This window comes from Dromaius novaehollandiae, chromosome 3 (assembly GCF_036370855.1).
Source record: "Dromaius novaehollandiae isolate bDroNov1 chromosome 3, bDroNov1.hap1, whole genome shotgun sequence".
Taxonomy (NCBI): Eukaryota; Metazoa; Chordata; class Aves; order Casuariiformes; family Dromaiidae; genus Dromaius; species Dromaius novaehollandiae.
Window position 1 is genome coordinate 91,780,163 of NC_088100.1, and position 21,428 is coordinate 91,801,590.

At 43.4% G+C, this 21,428-nt stretch overlaps 1 protein-coding gene across 9 annotated transcripts in view; it reads left to right on the plus strand.

Annotated features, from left to right (window-relative positions):
• The first annotated feature begins 11,030 nt into the window (after positions 1-11,030).
• Positions 11,031-21,428, plus strand: part of CDC42EP3 (CDC42 effector protein 3) — a 29,565-nt gene continuing 19,167 nt past the window's right edge. For 3 of the 9 annotated variants that reach the window (XM_064509456.1, XM_064509457.1, XM_064509453.1), the window contains exons 1-2: positions 11,643-11,840; positions 16,151-16,277. The gene's annotated coding sequence lies outside the window, so the exon portion shown is untranslated. Of the gene's footprint in view, positions 11,282-11,642; positions 11,841-15,609; positions 15,767-16,150; positions 16,278-20,841; positions 20,957-21,428 lie in introns of those variants that run through there. The other 6 variants (XM_064509459.1, XM_064509460.1, XM_064509454.1 and 3 more) reach the window with 4 other exon arrangements.

Below are 21,428 nucleotides of genomic sequence, written 5' to 3' on the forward strand. Positions count from 1 at the left end.
GCCCAGCTGAAGCGACAGCTATTTACAGAAAACGGCAATACTACTCCAAAATGAAAAGTGTTGGAATGTAGAAGTTCAGTGTTTCCTGATCCTTCTCTATGCTGTTTTTTTCTTTTTTTCCCCTGTCACGGAAATGATTATGTAGCTCTAAGGTAATTCAGTTCAGAACAGTATTTATCTTTCGAGTCAATATTTTTCTTTCATGTAATTCCTGTTTAGGAGAGGAAAAAAGGGTGCCTTCTTACTTCGCAGAAAAGCAATCTCAGAAACTGTAAGACAAGGCCTAGTAATGTCATTGTCACCGTATTCTTCGAACTCAGCTTGAAGCCCATGCAGGATTTGCTCTTAAGGGCACACTTTGCAGAATTTCAGCAGAGCAGCCCCAGCAAGTTTCATGGACCTGTCTGCACGCTGCATTATTATTGTAGCTTGTTTTTAATGGCACTTTCCTTCCTACATTTTTATTTCCATTCCACTTTAAGAGACTGCATATTTTGAAATGAATTTCCCTAGCTGTTACTAACGCTAATTTGTTAATATCGTGAGGTTGTACTTATTCTAAATGACAGTGTAATTTAAAATTAGATGTGAATAACACGCTAGTGAAAGGCTCTAAACTTGTAAATCTTATTAGGTGTCCTGCAGGCAGAGAGCTACCTGAAGTCAACAAACTTTTCTTTGGTCTCCAGTGGACCACAAGACAACCTGTCCCAGGCCAAGCTACTGGGGTTGCTCCACAGCAGAGACCGCCAGGCCCGGTGAATGGGTTTACAGCCTCAGCCTTTAATTTGGAAGTCTGCATTTTAAAAGGCCAACAGTTCTTTGGAAAACGTAGCACAGATGTGGGTAAGCTCTTCAAATATGGCTTATTTCTTATGGGGAGGGTGGGCTCTATGGGGCCAGTGAGCCTGTCATCAAATGCTCTGGAGGCTTTTTTTTCAGGATAGGCCTATGCTGTGAGAGGCTGTACATCACAAAATAGATTCTCAACAGAAGTAAGTTAGTATGATTTGTCAGCACTTGTGGTGTTTCACGACTTAGAAATGCAGTGCGGTACAGAGCGGGTATTATTAACCAGCATGCAGCTCCTGCAGGATGTCATGAATCACAGGTTACTGGACATCCTCCTGAAAGACTCCATAAATTCTGAGTCACTTTTAAAACAAACACAACACAATGGCAAGCAAGGCCAAACTAAGGTAAATATGAAAACACTGACATGCAGAAATAGGATCCCTTCCTCTCGCTCCTCCTACCTGGTGCCTTCATCCCTTCTCCAAACCACTGGAAATCTCAGAGCAATGGAATCTCTTTGAGAAGGATTATTTTTGCATCTTCACATGTGTATCCCAGCTAACCAAAGCCAGGATAAATCCTTGTTCAGGACTTCAGGAATCGGTCCATTGTGAGTAAACTCTGAGTAAGACTCTTTCCCTTTCCGATGGAATCAGAAAGTACTAGGGAATGTACTGGAATCTGCTCTGGCATTTTTTTCAAAGATGCATTTTTTTTCATTCAGTTTTTCATAGCTGGGACATGTCATGAGAGAGTCATCGCTTGACATCGTTCCATGATGCCAAGCTCTTTTTCAAATGATGTGCCTGTACTGCCTAAAATATACAAGTGAAATTTGTACGTTGCTTAGGATGCCAGTTAAAAATGGAACAGGCTGAGTAGAAAATTCATCTCTTCAAGCCTGGCAATGCAAGAGTGCCACACACACAACTGGACCTCTAAGGCTGAGCCCTAACACTCAAGCTTTAAGCTGATGCGGCTCCAATGGTCTCATTAGCCTCACAACAGTAAACTGAAGAACCTCATTGATGAATCTACTGGAAATATTTGTTTGTATAACTTGTATAAGTTTGTATAACTGTATAAGTTTGTATAACTGTATTTCTTCTTACAAATTAAGTCAAAGCAGAGAAAAAAATAGACATCTGAAAGCAGCTTCATGCTTTTGTATTTTTTTCAGGTTTACTCTTTACAGCCTTGAACAGACAACCGCAAGTCAAACGTGAAGATGCACGCAACAAATTTTCTAAATATACAGACAGACTGAATAAGCAAACAATTGTAAAGGGGTGTATTTTTCAAGTAACTAGCAGAACTCCCAAGGGACTTCTAAGACAAAAGTCTGACATACTCAAACCCCTTTACTCTTCACCCATGCTGTACTTCTATATGGGCTACACAGACCAAGTACAAAGTAAAATCCAGTTGCGATTCCCTAGATAACACAGCAAACAGCATACTGCAGACACTGGAGAAGATCAATGCACAAAATATCTGCATTGCTCTGTGCACTGCTAGCTCAGATCCAGCAAGGCTGATTTAATTCCATATTGTTTGCACTTACAGGAGGGCTTTTGACAGACTTCTGGGCTTCTTTTTTTTTTTTTTTTAATTCCATCATCAAATGATATCAACCCAAATGCGTAATCTGGCTTGGGTTAGCACATACCTCTATTTAGCAACCTGAAAACTTACACCAAATAGAAAGGAGCTGTTCTTAGAAGTTCTTGAGCGTTTGATGCTGGAAGTAACGAAACTTTTGGAACAGAAAGACTTTGTGTGCTTCTAGTAAACTGGCAGATATTACTAACTGACTGTACTTGTTCCACTCCAGCAGCCTTTAGAGACGACATAAGTGTAAGAGTAATAGACCTATAGTAAACTACATTGGAAAAAAAAAAAAGAAAAAAGAAGCCAACTTTAAACATACCAGACTCCAAATAAAAGACTGCAAGTATTGTGGTTATTTACGAAAAACAAATTATGTAATTCAGCAGAAGGACAGATGATTAAGGTTTGCTACAAATCTTTCTTCTCTAAAATATGTACTCCCGTCATACCAGTTTGCTTAAGAGGATACTCAAAAAGAATAATTTAATTAAAACAAGATGGGATTTAAAGTATCCATTGAGTGTCAAAAATCATAGAAACCATAAAGACCCAATTCTGGACTAATGTAATGCAAGCCAAATTCCTACTACTTCAGAGGGAGTTTTCTTATTCTAGGGTTTATTTACACTTGTAGAGCATTTTTTACCTGAAGTTAACTGATGCTCTGTAGGCTGTTACCACACTGGAAAAGTTTAGTCCAGTTGCTTCCCAAACATTCTTCTAGGACGCAAACACGCTTATGCATATATAGGAAGGGCAAGAAGGGAGGGAAGGGGTTAACGAAGGTTAGCCTCTCCATATGACCATGGTTTTGTTTGGGAAGAAGAACTATTTGTCAGAAGCAAATGGATTTTTCCAGCACTGCCCTATCATCATCCTATGCGATTTAATCAGTGTTTTAATTGCATATAATATGTTGTTAGTTTAGCCAGATGTCAGGTCATCTAATTATGTAACAGGAATACCAGTAAAAACATTACCATGATTGAAGTATTATGAAAATTAAAACATATATAACACTAATATTTGTCATTAGGTTTACAGACATTTTCCCCCAAATGCACTCGGTATCTTACAGAGTGGAGATACCTTTCAATGATGTATTTCAGATTTGATCAGTCAAAACATTTCTAAGCTTTCCCTCCCCCTATATTTTGTCACCCTAATACTCTTCAATATAAAGTAAATCTTTAAATCTTTACCATGTGTAACAAAAAGGTATAAGCCTGCATTCCCTAGATCGGTGGTTTTCAACTTTTCTCAATTTGCAGACTCCTAAAACTTTTCCTGGGATGATGTGGATTCCTTTAGCAAATGCAAACCTACTGGCAAGGGGCCTGCTTTCCTTATTTACCTTTCATACACCCCGCAGAAGCAGGTGCAGGGGGCCCACAGAGCACAGGTTCAAAACTAGGGCTTCGAAAGTGAGGCAGCAGCTAGCTCGTCTCAACTGCTCTGGGGACACCGTGTAACAGAAAAAATTCAGACCTTTTGCAGCTGTCTTTTTGAGTGGCTTCAAGCTTGGTTCGCAACTTGGGTAAGCTGCAAACCAGAGAATATTTGAAATTTTATAAACGTTGCATTTTGAATGCAGGTTGGGTTGATGCTGCTGAGGAGGACACGCATAGCCCAGGACACCTGGGAGAAGGGAGGACTTGCCAGGTCCGTGGGCTCCCCAGCAGGGGCAGACGCGGCCACAGCTGCAGGGCACAGGGCACGAGCTGCACGGCTGCACTAGCGCCAGGAGCTACAGGAGGGCACGCCACAGTATATATATGGCTTAGGAAATGCACGCCTGTACACAGAGTATTTCTGCAAGTAGCAGGGCCTGACTGCATTTCCCAGCAGCATCATGCCACTGATCTTAGCAGTCGTTCTTGACTTACAGGAAAATCAGATGAGGCTCGGTTCCACAGTACTTTAACAATGTGTGAAGGCCAACACAGAGGAGATGAATCTTTCCTTTGGTTTCAGTGGGAGTAGGATCTCAAAAATCCTTCGTGGCAGAGAAAATAAGTAATTGTTGATTTTTAGCTCGGGTCTAAGCACATGAACTGCAAAGCTATGCAAAAGTGTATCTGTTCTGGTTCTGTGTTCAGTTATGTGACATAGCGTGATGTCTGAGGTTATATTTACTGGTTTTAACTGCATGCTCGGTCACAGCACTCTGTGGCGTGCTGTGGGAAAACTGGTCTGTCCTTTGTGAGTACCTGCACAGATGTGACTTTGTCCCATAAACATAGTAAACTACTTTCAGCCTGGCACGCACAAGTTTTCTCTCTGCAACCTCTATTCCAATCAGTAGTGAGGCATGAATCCAGCTTGGAGCACTGATCTGTTCCAGCTGTTGGCATTAACACAACTTTCATTTTGGAACCAGGAGGTAAATGCAAGACATGAGACATGTTTGCAGGCATTTTGTCAGTGCCTTGTTGTTTGCCAGCGGCATGCCTGGCTAACAACAACGTGCAGACACAGAGCCAGCTGGTAGTGATGTTTATAGCTGTGAAATCCCATAATGCTGATCAGTGATTCTGTGGCAAGGCTGCAAGCAGGGAGCAGTGAAACAACCCTGTCCTCCAGACCAGAAGGGATGGCAGTAGGGCCAGACCTCCACGAAGAGGCAGGTCCCACGAAGCTAGTGGGAGAACTGGCCCTGTCACTTGTCCAGTAAAGACAAGTCCTCAGGGATGCTGGCATGACAGCAGAAGATCTTCCAGTCCTCTTAATATGTACCATCCAAGTCCAAAGATGAAGAAAAACTGAGGCCAGGTTACAGCTAGAATTGTCCCATCATCTAGGCAGGACATTGTGGTCTGCAGGTATTTGCTGTCTTCTGCTGCTGTATTAATGCCTAGTTAAGACAAGAAAGCCTGTTAGGGCCCAGGTGAGAGGACTGACCTGCTAAGCGCTCTCTCCCTGTGCGACGTGGCGGTGCGTGTGCAGTGGGAGGAAGAGGCTGGTCAGGGGGCGATGCTGGGGAAGCACAGCTTGCAGTGAGGGCAGGCAGAACAGCTTCTGCTTCCTGGGAGAGGCTCAGGCTGCCTCCCTCTGCAACCTCCGCCTCCTCCTCCTAAAAGCCAGAATACGCCTCTAATTCTTGTCTGGATCAAAAAGAAGGATGTGACCAAATTTGGCTTGTCCTGCTGGATGTACAGTGTTTACAATAGCGTTTCATAGAAGCGAAATCTGGAGAACAATTGTTTAGCTCAGCGGCAATGGTATGAGGAATGTGAGATGCATGTGCGATATCTGGATTCAGGGCTGAAATCTGCATTGTTACCTTTATTTTATCCTCTGTGAACTCTCATTTTTCAGTAAGTGAAGGTCATGTAAAACAACTCTTTACCAACCCACATCCACACCCAGCAGACTTCAGCATTTCCTAATTAGGTTATATTCAATCTTTATAACGTGCTTGTAATAGATGTGGTACTGTAGCATAATCTCAACTGATATTATTCACTCCCCAGGAATGTACAGCTGAAGCTGCTCTGCAGGCTCCGACTGAAAACAATGGGTGTGCAGCTGACAAATAAAAGTAGCTGTTTTACATGCCCTGGTCTATTTGGATTCCATTGTTCAAGCGATGTCTGCCGAACAGGTATTCGCATTAGAAAAACAAGCACAAATACAATTTTGTGTCGGGGCAGCTATTTTTGAAACTCGTTAAAGCTTGCTAGTGCCTTTCCCATGCAACGAGAAACTGGAATTGCTTGTCGTAATATTGGCTGGCAGTTATGAATGGTTTCAGCTCCCATTTTATAATGAAGAAATGAGCTCATGCTATATAATTGCGGGCTATCCCCAAGAATATTTTTATTCAGCGTTATTGTCAGGCTCTAAATTAAAACCACCAAAGAGCCTGATTCCTCAAGAGGCCAGGTGCTCTCAACTCCCACAGCAGTTAATGGAAGGCAAGAGCACTCAGCAGTTTCAGAATTAGTCCCCAGATGCTGATAGCAAAGTGCAAATTTTTATATTAAGCAAGACAACATCTTGCACTGTTCTCATTGCTCTTTGAGTCTTCTTTTTCTTTGTAAAATGAGGAATTATTATTAAAAATTAAAACAATATTTAATCTATGCCTTATCCAATTATTATATTTATACGAACAATGGAAATATCCTTTCAAGCGACTTTTATTTTACTTTTCCCCTTCTAAGCTTAAGGCAGCCTTTAACTGCCTTTTTATTAAAAATTAATTAATTATTTATTTGAAGCTGCTGGGTGGTTTTAGACGATGGCATTCATCTGGCACTGGAGACTTGTTTGCATCCCCTCCCTCCGCACGCTGTGGAATTTCATCCTCCCCTTCTCGGGGAGCTCTGCAGAGAAAAGTGGTCTGAACGCAAGGGACCCAGGGAGAGTGAATGACAAAAAAAAGAGAAAGCTGCTTGGGGCAGTGTGTGACCTACCACCTCCTCTGGCCAACTGACTCACCACTTCGCCCCGTGCGCTCATCCAGGTGGTACGGGGCAGCTGATGCAGGCTTTGGAGGGGTTGCTGAACGCTCACATGCTTCCATTTGGGGTCCCCTAATGCCGAAGGAAACGGCAGGCTAAGAAAGCCAAACCCTGTGCAGTGTCTGAATACCCAAAACACGTCGCAAGTCAAACATCCGTCATTAGTACATAAGAGGTTACACAAAAGCTTTGCTCAAACTGAGGGTCAGTTAGTCCTTCTCTCTCCCCCGTGTCCAAAGTGTTATCACCACAGAGGCTAATGAGTTAAAGCTAAGTAAGGTCCTCTGGAGATCAGAGGTCACAGAATGAGAGTCTAAAAAACGGGTTCCAAATATTGTAAGTCTTTCAACACTGTTTTCTAGGTATTCTGTTAAATATCCCACTGGGAGGCTTCTTTTCGTCAAAGCTAACCACATTTCTTTGGACTTTCTTCTCTAAGTGATTTCAAATATATAAAGAATTTAGATGAAAAACAGATCTGTATTTTTTCATTGTTTAAAAAAATGGTAGAAAATGCTCACTTCTCAGAAGAGTGATAGCAATTTTATTTATAGAAATTCCCAAAGCGACAGTTATAGAAATAATCTGTGGCAAACAAGTTGCAGGAGATTTTTCCCTCAGTCAGATCATATTATTTCTTTCCAACACTGCATAATAATTTCCATGAAAGAAGCTGCATTATGTAGCCCTGATCGTTGTTTTGACTTGGTGAGAGCCAACAGTGAGGAGAGACTATGAGGTTGGGGAAAATAGCAACCTCCAGATAGGGTTGTTATAAAGAAGCCAGTCTTACTGTTTGTTCTCTGGGCTCAATGAGAGAAGAAAGTGGATTAATTTGCAGCAAAGAAAGATGCAAGTTGTGTATCAGTTGGAAAAATGGAAAAAATAAGGATAGTGAAGAGATGAAGCCATGGAGGTATCTAGGGAGGTTGTGGAATTTCCATCCTTGCTCCTCACAGGAACAGAGGATAAACGAACGTGTGTAGGAACAGTCTAGGCAGGTGGTTTCCAACTTGTCCACAGTGCCACAGGGATTTGTGGGCCACTTGTAACGGGACTCTGAAAGGGGGCAGAAGAGACCAGTTTTTATATACTACGCAGCAGCCTGTTTCAGGTAATTGTAAGGGGTCTGCACCTTCACTGGAGAAGAGAATGGAGATGTCCACAGATTTTGAAAGGTTTTGAAAGGTAAGTGTGCTCAGTCCTGCATCGGGGTCCAACGTGGAAGAGATGACTGTGAAGTCCCTTCAACCCTACAGTCTTGTAGCTGTTTAAAGCAAGTTACCAGAAATGTTGTGTGTTTGGAGATATGTGCTTCAGTAATCCACATGGATTATCAAAAAGACACAAAAATTTAGACTATTCCTATACACCATTGCTAAACACTATTTAGCAATAGTATTTCAGGGTGCAGTCTTCTGGAGCACTGGAAAATAGTATTAAACAGCTTTTGGAAAAGGCTTTAGCAATATTTTCTTGTTTGTGATTGCAGTATGAAGAGTATTTACATTAAACAGTTTAACTTTTTAGCTTCCAGAACTGACGCTAATGGTTTATACTCTAAGAATCATAGAATCCTTGTCAAAATACGACTTTTAGCTAGACAATTTCAAAGCATAGCAAGTCTACTTACAATCTTCATTAAATGCATGATCCTGCTCCAGCTGAAAGAAATGCAAAAGCACCATGGATTTGAGTTGGGCATAAATAAATAAAAACTGTATTATTACAAATAGGAGTTGTTGTGATTCAGCAAGGTACTTAAACAGATAGTTAAATACTTGAATTTGCTAGGTATCACTGGAACTTAAGCATTCAAGTGTGTGAGCATTTGAGCCTGCCTGTCATTTAGGAATCTTAAGATTATGCTTTAAACTCCATTTAGTTTCTAATGATAGAGGTTTGAAATGATAGAAAAGCCAGCATAAATCTATGGTGGAAATGGACCAAACATTCAGAGACTTCCATCACTTTTTCTTGGCAATCAATTTAAAATCTGTGTGTTATTAACAATTTTAATACATGCTTAATGCTTTTTTTAGCTGCTAAGAACCTAAGAAATTCAGAATTCAGGTTCTTTTAGTAACCTTGACTCCACATCTGGCACATACAATTCTGTCCCACAGGGTTTCCCCATAACACACTAAGCTGGGCAGTGGATCGGCATTTTTTCCACAGAGAAACTGCATCTTCTCCCTGAGCTGTTTCCACTGCAAAACAATAACTGTATTTATGTGTAGAAGGAAGACTTTTCCATTAATACATCCTTTGCTTCTTCATAATAAGGGCAAAATAATATGATTATGACCTATGGCTGTATACTCAGGGTACGGTACAGGATAAAGAAAGGATTCCTTGTACTGGGGTGTTGCAGCCCCCCTTCTATAATCTTATAAAGAGATTTTCTTTAGAAAAGAGATACTCTTAACTTTGGAAAAGGTATGAGTAACGATACAACAAAAATTGGATGGCTGTGGCTCCTCGCAGGGCAGGCAGAGGTTTGCAACCTTGCCTGGAAAATGAAAAGCCAAAGGAAGTCTTCAGAAGAGGCAGGGATGTGTGACGTGACTGGAGTGAGCGTTCGAGTGTGCCACTGTTAGATGTTGGCAGCACGCTACTGCAGCAAAGGCATCTGGGTGTCTGCTTTGTGCTCAGAAACGGTCGTGTGGATTTTCTTCAGGTTCAGCATATGAAGCCACACACATTCATGCCCACACACATTTCCTTTCTGAACTAAAATGAAATACAAGTAATGTCATCCCTCAAGTGTCCCCTTTAAAAGTTATAAACCACTTAAACTGGGTTCTTAAATGAAAAAGCAGTCTCAAGAATAGAGTTGGTAGATTAAAGGTAGCCTGTGAGTCCATTCACGCAGAATAAATAATTGAGTAATTGCAAAGTTGGAAAAGAGTCCAAAGAAGACAGCGTTTATTACAGAATCCTTTTTTTCTTTTGCTTACACTAACTTTCTAATAGCTGTTTTCTCGGACTGCCCCTTTGCATAAAGTGGGAGCAGCCTCTGGGCTGCTCTCAGATTTACTCTGGCTTTTGCAATCGCCACCACGAATTACTGAAAGAGCACAGTCGCTGGCCACGCCTTGGGCCCAGCCAGAGGCCAAGGCCTGGAGCCAGCCTGCCCCTCGCGCAGCCGCTGGATACCCCCAGCAGCCACCCACTCGCTCCCTGCGTGGCCGCAAGCCGGGAGGCCCCACGCACTGGCCACGGGCCACCACTTTCCGCACAAAGTCCTCGGGATGTGACAGCTCCGACTGAGCGAGTGGTCACGTACTGGACTGACATATGGGGGGCTGTTTTGCAAAAAATCATACAGTCGCTAAAGCGAATGACTGAAGGGGTTTTAGAAGAACTTGGAGTGCTTCGGTGATGAGAGATTTCAGCTGAACGGGTGTTTCTGGGTGTTTCAGGAAGGCTCGGGGTGTCAGCCGCTGTGTATCCCATGGTGGTGCCTGCCCACAGACAGTGCTGCGGGTCTGTAAGGGTGCCACAGCCCGTGCGCATATCGAATGCTACAAACTCGACACCTTGATATGTAAATGCTCTCTGAATTTGGCACCATACTTGCATAAAAGAAAATACAATTGTCCTGCAGCAAAGTGCTCCAGCCATAAAGTGCTCCAATGCTAACAGTGCAAAAAGAGCAAAGGGAAAAATCCTCTCACCCAGATGTGTGCATGTAACATTTTTATACAGTATACATTTATATGCAGTGCACTTACCGTTTACACTTACTTAAAAACGCCACACATAATTAAAACTATGCAAATATTTATAAAAGCACCTGAGTAAGATATGAAGCATATTTAATATCTCACTAAATGCACATGCGGTGCTCGTGTGGCAGTGCCAAGTGTAACATTTTGAAAAACGAACCTTGGGTAAAACTGTCAGAAGCCTGGTGTTAAGTCCAGGTACCTGCCAACAGAAACTTCTGGGAGGATGTCACTGGAAGGAGCGAGACAATACCGGGGTCTCTGTCTGCATTAACCAAGGAACTTGTAAAAATTTTAACATCAGCTCAGTATTTATGGGCTTCCTATCCAGTAACCCGCAGGGCTGCCAGCAACTATACTGAGCCCTTTAACATTGTGCGCAAGGCGTTTGCACTTTTATAAAGCAGATGGGCAGCTTCCCTTAAAGCCGTCGCTGAAAATGCTCCCGGCTTCGGGAAGCGCAGCATGTGCGCGGCTTGCGCGGCGCATCCCCCGGCCCGGCCCCCGCCGCCAGCCCCCGCGCAGCACCCGCTCGCGGCCCGAGCCGTGAGAGCAGCATCTCTCCCTACAGCCGCGTGAGGAACGAGGGAAGGACAGGCAGAAGGAGCCGGGCAGCCGCCGCTGCGGGGACGAGCTTGAAAACACCCACCACCTCCGCAGCAGCGGGGAGGCGACGAGGTGGGTGACAGGACGCTGGGGCGAAAGATACCACCCGCTGTATTTTAAGCAACCCACCGAGCTGGCGGTGCTCGGGGGAGGGGGGTCCCCACCCCGGAGCTTGAGCGGGCTCTGCGGGGGGAGACCGGTCGCCTCCCGGTGCAGACGCCCCCCCCCCCAAAAAAAAAGGAAAAAAGCCTTTGTTAATTTTTTTTATTATTGTTGTTATGATCGCTGCGGTTGCTGCTGTTGTTCCCCCTTCCCCGCCGCCTTCCCGGCACTCCTCCGCGGTGCCAGGATTTCCCTGCAGCCGCCAGCGCCGCCCGCCGCTGCGCGCCGCCGCCCCGCCGCGCTGCGCGCCCGCGCCCCCCGCCCCGCCCCGCCCCGCCCCGCCCCGCGCCGCCGCGCTGCGCGCCCGCGCCCCGGCACACGCGGCGCCGCCGCCGCGGCGGGCAGTGACAGGCGGCCGCAGGTGCCGCGCTCGGCCCCGAGGCGCGGCCCGGCCCGGCCCTTCCGCCCTTCCTCCCTCCCTCGCCGGCTCCGCGCTGCTGCCCAGCCCCGCGCCGAGCCGCGCCGCGCCGTGAGTGGGGAGCGGGAGCGGGAGCGGGGCCGGGGCGGGCGGGCTGCCCCGCGGTGGGGCGGCGGCGCCCGGGCGCGGCCGCGGGGGAGGCGTTTGGCGGTGGCGCCGTGCGGGGCTGCGGGGGGCTTCCAGGCTGGGGCGGGCTGAGCCCGGCCCGGGTGCTTTAAATCCCTGAGATTTACGGCTGCACCCCCCCCCCCCCCCCCCGTTATTCTCTTTAAATTTTCCTCCCCGGGTGCTTGGCCACACCTGATGTTATGACCTGTCTTAGAGGCATAGCCCCAGCGCGCAAAAATAGCGCGTGTATTTATTTTGGTGCGGGATGTCGCTTTTAGGTGCGCCGGCCCGCGTCGCTTCGGCAACGACCGCGCGCTGGGATGCGGCGCCGCGGAGCGGCCGCGCAGCCGGGGCTGGGGCTGCACCTGGGCGCAGCGCGGTGCGGGGCGGTGCGGGGCGGGGGGAGAGTCGGCGGCCGGGGGTGAGGCTGGCTGTCAGACAAAGAGTTCGGGTCGGGAAGTCGAGCAGGAATTTGTGTCCGGGCTGCTGGTTAAGAAATGCGGGCGGTGGATTCGTAGAAGGGAGTTGATCTATTTTCACTCGAAATTAAAAAGAGACCGAAATAGAGGAAGTAATTAATGTCGGGCTTGCGTCACTGTAGACTGTTGTTATGTTTTAAAAATAGGAAGAGGGCTTATTATGAAATGTTTGATGTAACAAATATGATCCTGATCTTTTATTTTCTTTTGAAAAATATTTGGGGGAGGGAGGCAAGAAGAGTCCTCAGGAGTGAAATTATTTGTATGCAGACCGTTCTTCTTGGTTAAATGTAGGTTATAAATATGTAACATCGTTCAGCAAACCACTGAAAAAAAATGAGAGGCTTTAAGGTACAAAAGTCTAAAACCAAACAGTTCTTAAGAGACCCATTGCCAGAAACCTTAAAATCCATGTGCTCTCATTCAGATGTTTAGGAGAATGATAGAGATACCAAAAAAGGCATCGCAGCGCTCGGTTCAATTCCAGGAGCAGAATTTTCCCCTTCCCTACAGAAAAGGAAAGCACATTATTGGAAGCAAGAAGTGACAGATGTGGCATCTTAGCAACTGGCTAAACATAAAAGCATATATCAGCAGGTGATTACTGTCGCAAGGATTTATTTTTAAAGCATTTCGCACTGAAAGGGTCCAGCTTTTTTTAGGGTTAGCGTTAAGATTTACTTCAGCTCTGTGGCATGTTAAAAATAGGTTTTCAGCAGAAGCATTCAGAAAAGTAACAGCAAATTCCTGTGTTCAAAACATTCCTTGCTTTGAACATTTGTTTTTTATTAGAGCATGCAAGGGGAGAGGAACCGAACAGGTTCTTCCGTCGGTAGGATAGTACTCAAGGAAGCAATTTTTCCTGGCCCAGCATAAGCAAATGGTATCGGTGAAGGAAACAATGGGGCCTGTCTCTTGCTCAGATTAAAGATAATCACGATTACTGTTCTCTCAGGAGCACGGTGATACCTGGTGCCCTCAGAGAAGGGAAAATCAGGCTGCAGAAACTCCCTCTGTGGTTCTGCCTCTCCTCACTGATCCCTAAAGCCTGCTAGAGTCACCAGGAGGCGGCCTGGGTGAATTTTGGAAAGGAAAGAGCTGGATATCGCCCAACAGGCAGCCTGTAGCCACTCTTTCCCTGGGGCAGCATGGCTCTGCACCATCGCTGTTTGACTGTTGTGGCTAAATGTCACACTGACTTCAAAGAGGTGTTTTAAAACTGTTCCAAACCACTTATATCAGCCTTACATTAACCAAAGAAAGCCATAGTTCTTGGCAAACATTGTTTCGTTCTCTGCTTTTCATAATTAGGTATGCTGCTTTGGTTTATAGTCTTCTAAGCTAGATGACTTCTTGCAGAAGAAATTCTGGTTCTCTGCCCAAGTCTTGAGAAAGAGCGTGGGGTAGGGGGGGAACCGTGCAGACCTTTGAAGATGAATTTCCTTCTCCCGTGTAGCTTGCCATCGGGTTCTCTTCTGCTTCGCTTTTCAGTGGAGGTGTATCCCCAAGGGGCAGCAATAGACCCTGGCCAGTTATCCTTCATGCTCCGAGCCCGACATTGATAGAATTGCTGTGGATTTGGTCCATTTTGGCCTCTTCTAATTATGTGAAGGACCACAGGCTTTCACCTCACTGTGTGCAAATGTAACTTTGAAAAAAACAAAAAGCATCGCTTTTCTACTCTTTTTTTCTTTCTTTTCTTATCATGATCAAAGCACAGTAGTTATCTTTGCTCAAGATCCGAGCCCTCTCAGGGAGAGCTGGCCTCCGCTCCCTGCCGCAGCAGTATAACTGAGCTAATTGGGTGGTCGGTGCCTGCTAGGAGCAGCCCCGCTGCACAGCTGCAACAGTCCCAGTATCACCACTGGTACAGCACTCGCATGGACATGGGTGGCAGTAGGCTGAAGGCATATCCTATGGCTTTTTGTCCAACAGCAAGGTGAATTACCCAGAAAATCTCAGATATGAAGTTCTCTGGGGATGTGGGGAGAATTGTAGGCAGGTGTTGGGCCAGGGACTGTTGGGTTTTATGTGATTTATTCTGTATTCTCACTGCAGAGCAGATTGGTTAGTAGCCAGTGACAGCAGCCATCTGGTGCTGATGGACATGCCTGGGTAGGCCAGGCAGGTGGGTTTGAAAGACCGCCTACTCATGGGAGGGTTTGCTGTGAAATAGGAGGGCAGAATGAGGTGCAACTACTGAGTGCAAGATCAGGTAAAGTCTGTGTTGAAGGAAAACATGGAATGAACTGATTTGCTGACCTGAGAAAAGATCTCTTTCTAGTGCTGTGTTAAATAAGAGATATTTGTGGATGACGTTCTTGACAATAATCATTACTTGCAGCATTTTACAATGTTCTGAATTTACATTTATAATGTTGTTGAGCAAAGCTGGTAATCCAACATAGTAACTCCGGGGCAATGGGTGTAACAGGAGTCGCTTTGGAACCGGCTGGCAGCACAGCTAGTCTGCGAGGTAAATCTTTTCGTGGGTTGAGAGGTAAATCAAGACGCACGAGCTTCAGAAAACACATGGCCAGGATAAATTGAGAAGACAACAGATGGACAGAGTTGGCCAGGGTGAACAGATGGACAGAGTTGGCCAGGGTGACGAGATGTGTTTATGCTGTTACTTGTGTTTCCTTGGCGTTTATGGAATAAGTAAGTCAGGTGTAGAAACACCTGTTTGTCTTACGGTTCTGACACAAGTTAAGCTCACAGGAGCACAGTTAATTAATAATTTTTATAAGCATCTGTTACACTTTTCTTCTGAGGGGCCAGAGAAGTGCTGAGTGTGTTTTACTCCTTTTCATTTTATTTAAAGTGGGGAAGTAAGTCATTTATAGGCTGAGCCTACATCAGAGTAGCACACGTTCATACCTAAAGCTCTGAAAATGGAAAAGTGATAGTTGAATGCTCAAACTAATCATTTCTTCATGACCATAATAGCTTTTTATGTGAGACCATTTATTGACGGTATGTTTAGCTAAAGTAATTTAAAATACTGTTATACTTATCTTTGAAATTATGCAGTTGCACAATACTCATAAAACTTGATGACTGGTACCTCATGAATGCCAAGGAGCTGAATTAAGGGTTTCAACCTTCACTGTCTGTGGGTCAGCAACATACTACTTAACTATGCAAATGTTGCATTAATGTTGTTTACTTGCCCTCAATAGTAGAAGCAAGCTCACCAGGACTGATACAGTGCTTTGATTTCTGTCATGCAGGTCAGCACAGAACAAGTTAGATGGAGTGATACAGTCAGTATTTGTGCTGTGGGTCATTCTGAATGATCGGAGGCAGCTTGCTGTGGTTTGTGCAGATAGCAGCTGGCCATCCGTAGAGATAGAATTGTTGATGACAAGCCTTGGTCACTGAAACCAGGTATGACTTGCTTAATCAGATCTCTGCAAAGTTGTCTAGATATATTCGAGTAGCAATTAATTTTTTTTAAAGTAACTTGTAGAGAACTTTCTGAAAAGAAATGCTTGTTCATGTCTTTGCCAGGAAGATCCAAAGAGTAGGGCTTGCTGCATTTTTTTTTTATTCTCTCCCTTTGAAATACCAGGTGTTTCAAGTCTGACTCTCACTGTTCTGCTGTAGAATTCCTTTGTGTATCTGAATATTTGTATTGTGCCTTAAACAAAGGAAATGGGTGTTGAATCTTCATTCCAAATGCTTTTTTCCTATAAAAATATTAGCCACTATCATAAAAATAGTAAATAAAACCAAGATGTTAGTCTGTAAATTAAAAATCTTTTTTTCCAGTTAACTTTTTAAGAAGTCTGTACAGTGTAATCCTAAAGTCAAGGAAACCCAAAAACCCGTGTGAATAGCCTGGCAAAAGCAACTATCCAGAAGTTGGAAGATGCCTGTGGAAAATGGAGACACAGATGTAAGTGCATCATGGTCGCATGCTATTTTTCATAGCCCTCTTCCCCAAACAGTATGTGGCGTGAATGAGGTGAGAAATTACAAAAAGAAAGGCTCTGTTTGAAGTGCAGGGCTAAGGCTGAAGGTCCTGGTCCTGCTCTGTCATAGTCCTTTTGGGTGGTGTTGGGCAACGTTTTGATGCAGGTGTGTGAAGGAACCAAATAATGGTTGCACAAGTAATTTAATCTTGGGATTTCTTAACTCTGCAACCTTAGTTTTCCACATATGATATTTCTAATTATGGGGTACAGAATTCTCAGCGATACTCTGTGAGGAGGATCAAAGGTGCTTTGCTGCCACCACAGTCACCTATGAAGTGTTTTTCCAAAGAGGCTGTGAAACTAGCTTCCTTGCCAGCAGAGCTTTCCGTCATGATCTTCTCAGGGAGGAACTCTGATACCTGTAAGGATGTGAGTAATGCAGTTTTCAGTCTTCACTAGGAAGCAAAGCTAGGAGGGGAAAAAAAGACAGGAAGGAGATGCTAGACAAGAACTTAGGCATAAGATCTTTAGTGAAGAAGAGGCCAGTGGGTCTTGTTCATTTGGTGAATGCTTTCTCCAAGTTCTAGTAAAGCTCCTCATGGACTTTTAAGAATGCAGCTCTCTGTTCTTGTGACAGGGTCAACTCCTCTATAGTTAGTTGATGGTTTCTTTAATGCTCAGGTGGTACTCTAGTACCAAGTGATATACAGGAACATAATGCCAATGTTGCTGGTTTCCCCCACCCCCCACTTTACACGCTTGCTTTTTTGTTTAATTTTCCCTTATCTCAGTTATATTTTCACGAAATATATGCCAGCAGTAGTGGATTCTTCTCATTTACAAAGATTTTAAATTTTACAAAAGTCAATACCTTAGTAAATTAGGACCTTAAAAAATCTTTGTGAAATACAGGTACCAAAACAATTTTTTAACTGTTACTCTTGATTATTATGCTCACTAAATCTAACCTTTTAAATTGTTTTCATGAATCCATTGTGATCAGAAGCTAGTTCCATTCTTTTTTCCGTTACGTGCATCTCCGGTATTAGTTTAATAATGCCTAAATCATATATATGTATGTATCTTTTAAAAAGCTTTCATAAATTTCTAAATATTTTCTAGAAACCTCTAACTTTATCTTTTTGTCTCAGTTAATGTGATCCAATGTATGCTTTGATTTAGTTTGACTTTAATTCTATTTATTCATGAGATTGGATAAATCAGGTCTGAAACTCAGGCAAAGATTAGTCCAAGATGTGGTGTGGCTTGAGGTGAATGTTTTGTTCTGCTTTTTTTCTCCCCTTTTCTGTGCTCAAGATGTATACCATAAATATAAATGCGGCATACTGATATTAAGGAACAATATCTTGCCCAGGCATTCTTGCCACTGCTTTTAATAATTAATTGTGTTGGGAAATGGTCACCAGTATTACTTTTCTCTCTCCATTTTCAGATTCATTTAATAAACTGTCTTTTGGGAACCAAAACTTAGTTTGAATTTGCTTTATAATTTATCCCTAGGGAATGGTTAGGCCAGTCTTCTCCTAGTTCAGATTTCAAATTATAGCTTGATCAGTTTTAATTTTAAAGACTCCTTGTCATTTGAAGCACTGATATGATTTGGACTGACTCTCTGAGAGCTCCTGATACTGTAAGCACAAAGAATAAAAACAAAAGTGTCCATGAAGTCAAAAGCTGCATCTGTGACAGTGAGGGTGAAGGAAGAAGAAAATGCAGGTTCTGCCTTTTGTTTGCGGCAGGTCTGTTGAGGATGTAGTTTGCTCCGAAGGCCAGCCGTAACATATCTCCCAAATGCTGTGGTCCTTGCAGAGGTACTCCACTTTTTGCCTGACTCTTCTGTATTCATTTGGAGGATAGTATGTGGCTCGGTAGACTTTGGTTTCTCCCCTTTTTTAGCACGTTTGGCTTCTAGGAAGAATGTCAGGGGTTAGCCCAGCTGGGGGGAAGATTTAAACTGTAGGAGAGCTCCTGGGCCAGTGAAACCAGGGCGCGGAAAGACTAAGTGCCACTGATCATCCGGCGTGGCAGATGCAGCTCACATGCCCCTGCTCCAGATGCTCCGGATTACTGTTCTTCATCAGTTTAAACTGGTCCTTCCTTTGCTTGCTTGTGGCTCTCTAGCAGATAATCTTGGAAAAATGACCACGGCTTATAAAGCGTAAGTGTGCCTGGGGGTTTTCTGCAGACAACATTTTCTGCTTGCATGTTTAAAAACCAGATGAGAATATGCAGGTAAAGAATAGAGCAGGGTGTCCACGCTCAGGCTGTTTGTATGGCATATGGAATTTTATTTTAATTCAGTCCAAGCACTTGGAGTAGAAAGATGGAATAAGAGGGGAGGTATTAGTCACAATAATTATAATTCTGTTATAAAGCTAACAGTATTCCCAGCCCCAAAAGATGCCACAACTGAGGAACTGCGTTCTGTGAGATTCTGTTGTCATTTTGTGTCTGTGCAGAGCTTAATATACTAGATCCCTATCTTGTGATTAGGGCTCCTGATACTGCAATAATACAAGCATATAGTAATGCATTGGTCAGTTAGGTCATCTTGCCCAGAAGTAAATGGTAGAAAAGAAAGGGAGTTCAGACATCTAGTCAGTTTGAAGAGAAAATATTAAATGAAAAGACCGGTTTGTTAATGTTACCATATCTGGCTCCTACTAGTTTCTTTTTAATGATATGCAAAATAATTAGTGGTATGGAGAAGTCATATAGACTGAATAGAAAATACATTGTTAGAAACAAGCTAATGGACTGAACAGGCCAGTAATTTGTATGGCAGCTACTGTGCTCCTCTATGCCCCTTCCCCACTTGCACTGTATGATTGTAGTGGGAGAGGAAAGCTGTATTTCTTTTTGTTTTTTTTTTGTCTACAGCTGGTAAACAGTGCACCCTCAGGCATGATGAATATCCGTCTCAGTTTCCCGAATCTTTTAGATAAGATCCGCTAAAGTCAACAGCGGAGACAACAAAGGCATCCATCCATTTTATGGCAGACAGAGCTGTACAGTTCTCTAAAAAATACATATTTGTAGTCCCAAAGAAGAAAAGTTAGTTACGATAGCAAGAGCCCAAGTAGGTTAGGAATCTGTAGGAGTTCCTGAAGGAATCTGTGAGAAGGACAACAAAAAACGCCCCACCTCTCCAAAAGAAAGTGATGAACTATCAAGTAGTTTATACTGCAGACAGCGTTCATATTTTTCTTTGAGAATTAACTTCACTCTTAGTTGCAGTAGTTATTTTACCTTGAAACCACTACAGTGCCCCTACTTTGGTAGAAGAATATATATTGTTTATGAAGTATTTTGTGAGATGGTATGACAGCTGAATTGCTGGGATGTGATCTGATGACCGTATAGGAGGAAGAAACAGGAGTAGCACTGAATGAAGCAGCAACACAGGAGTAGAAATTTTTTGACAATGCCTTTGCTAAGAGCCGTATAACCATTAAAGTGCAAATCTTTAAGTGATTTTGAGCAATCAGTGAAAATAAGAGATAATATGCATAAAAATGAAAAATTTGTAAGGTAAGAAACAGGTTTTGATGCTCAAAGGTGCAATCTAAACATGGAATTAACTCCTGTTGCTAAATTGCAGCTAATTTCCATACGTAAGTAGACTTGGGTCCTAAAATGTCCTCTTTGCTAATGAACACAGTATATTCTGCTTCTGAGGGAAAGTGAAAAACTGTGGAAACATATATTTGTAGGTGTGTACACAACAATTTACAGCATTTTAAGGAGGAAAAAACTTATGTCGTGAAAGCTGGAATGGCCCGGTAATGTCATTGTCTTTGTGTTTATGAGTGTGTAAAATACACAAGCAAGTTTTTAAATGGAAGTTATGGGTGGTGAAGTCAGTCACTAAAATATTAGGAAGTACCTGAATCAAGCCTGCTTATGTGTCTTTCTCCCTTGTACCTGCACGTAGGTGTGTAGCATTTACTTATATGAGGTTTTTTTCAGAGCCCCCACATTGTTCTGTGTGTACTGGGTAGATCCCTTCCCCCTTTCCACTTTCCTCCGTCTCCTGCTTCCACTCCCTTGATCCTTACACACAGATTCTGTCCTTTACGAATTTGGGCTCGTGGTGCTTCTTCCTTCACACAAAGCTGCTTGTGGAGAGGGAGCATGGAGAGCTACGAGTAGAGGCAGTATTTCTAATAGAGGAGGAATCTTGAAAGACTTTAGCTGGCAAACTCTAGCAGACAGCTACTGATTGTTGCAAAAACAAGAAACACTTTAAAATTGGCCATCCTGGTAATTAACAGGAACAGGGAAAGACACATCCCGGACATAATTTTTAATTTTAAGACTATGTTTAAAAGTATAGACATGTGAGAACTTTTTAGCAGCATCACTGCAGGGCTGTGGATTTTGGTGGGCGGTGTACGTATAGGAATAAAGGGATTAAGCTGGGGCAGGAGAAGAGTAGTGCATCGTTTTGTTTTTGTCTTGTTAGAGAAATGGATTAACAACTTCTGCTAAAATTCTCCCACCTCTTTCTAATTCTCATGACAGGTATATGCAGAGGTAGACAGAGGACAGAAATTGTTGGCTTGAATGGCAAAGTCTGGTAGTTACAAGCAACTTGTAAGATGAGCCTTAAAATGGAAGAGGCTGAGAGACCTGAAGGGTAGGTGGCAATGTTAAAAATGCCACATCTAAAGAAATGGTGCGTATGCTGTGTGTAACAAAACAGTATGTTATCTGTAGAACTGGGAACAGCTCTGCATGTGTGTGTAGGTTAAAGATCCTTGTCTGAAATGGCACCAGATAATTTCTCAGATGCTTTGATTCAGTGTGCTCTTTCAGTCCATTTGACAAGGTAGTGTCAGTAGTTACTGGGCTTTCTGAATTTCAGAGGTTGCAGTTCTTGAGTTAATATCCCCAAAGTACAAATGTGGTCCCAAATCTAAGTTCTCCTAATGTATAGGAGAATTGGCTTGAAAATAAATGATACTTCCAGAGTGTTGTCAAAATGCAAGAGCTATCTTAATTTCTCTTCAGTAGAAAGTAAGCAAAGCCACATCTCAATTTTCATTCTTTTCTCCCAAACTGGGTATCCAAAGCTGGACATTGAATTCTGCTTGATCAGGGATTTGAGA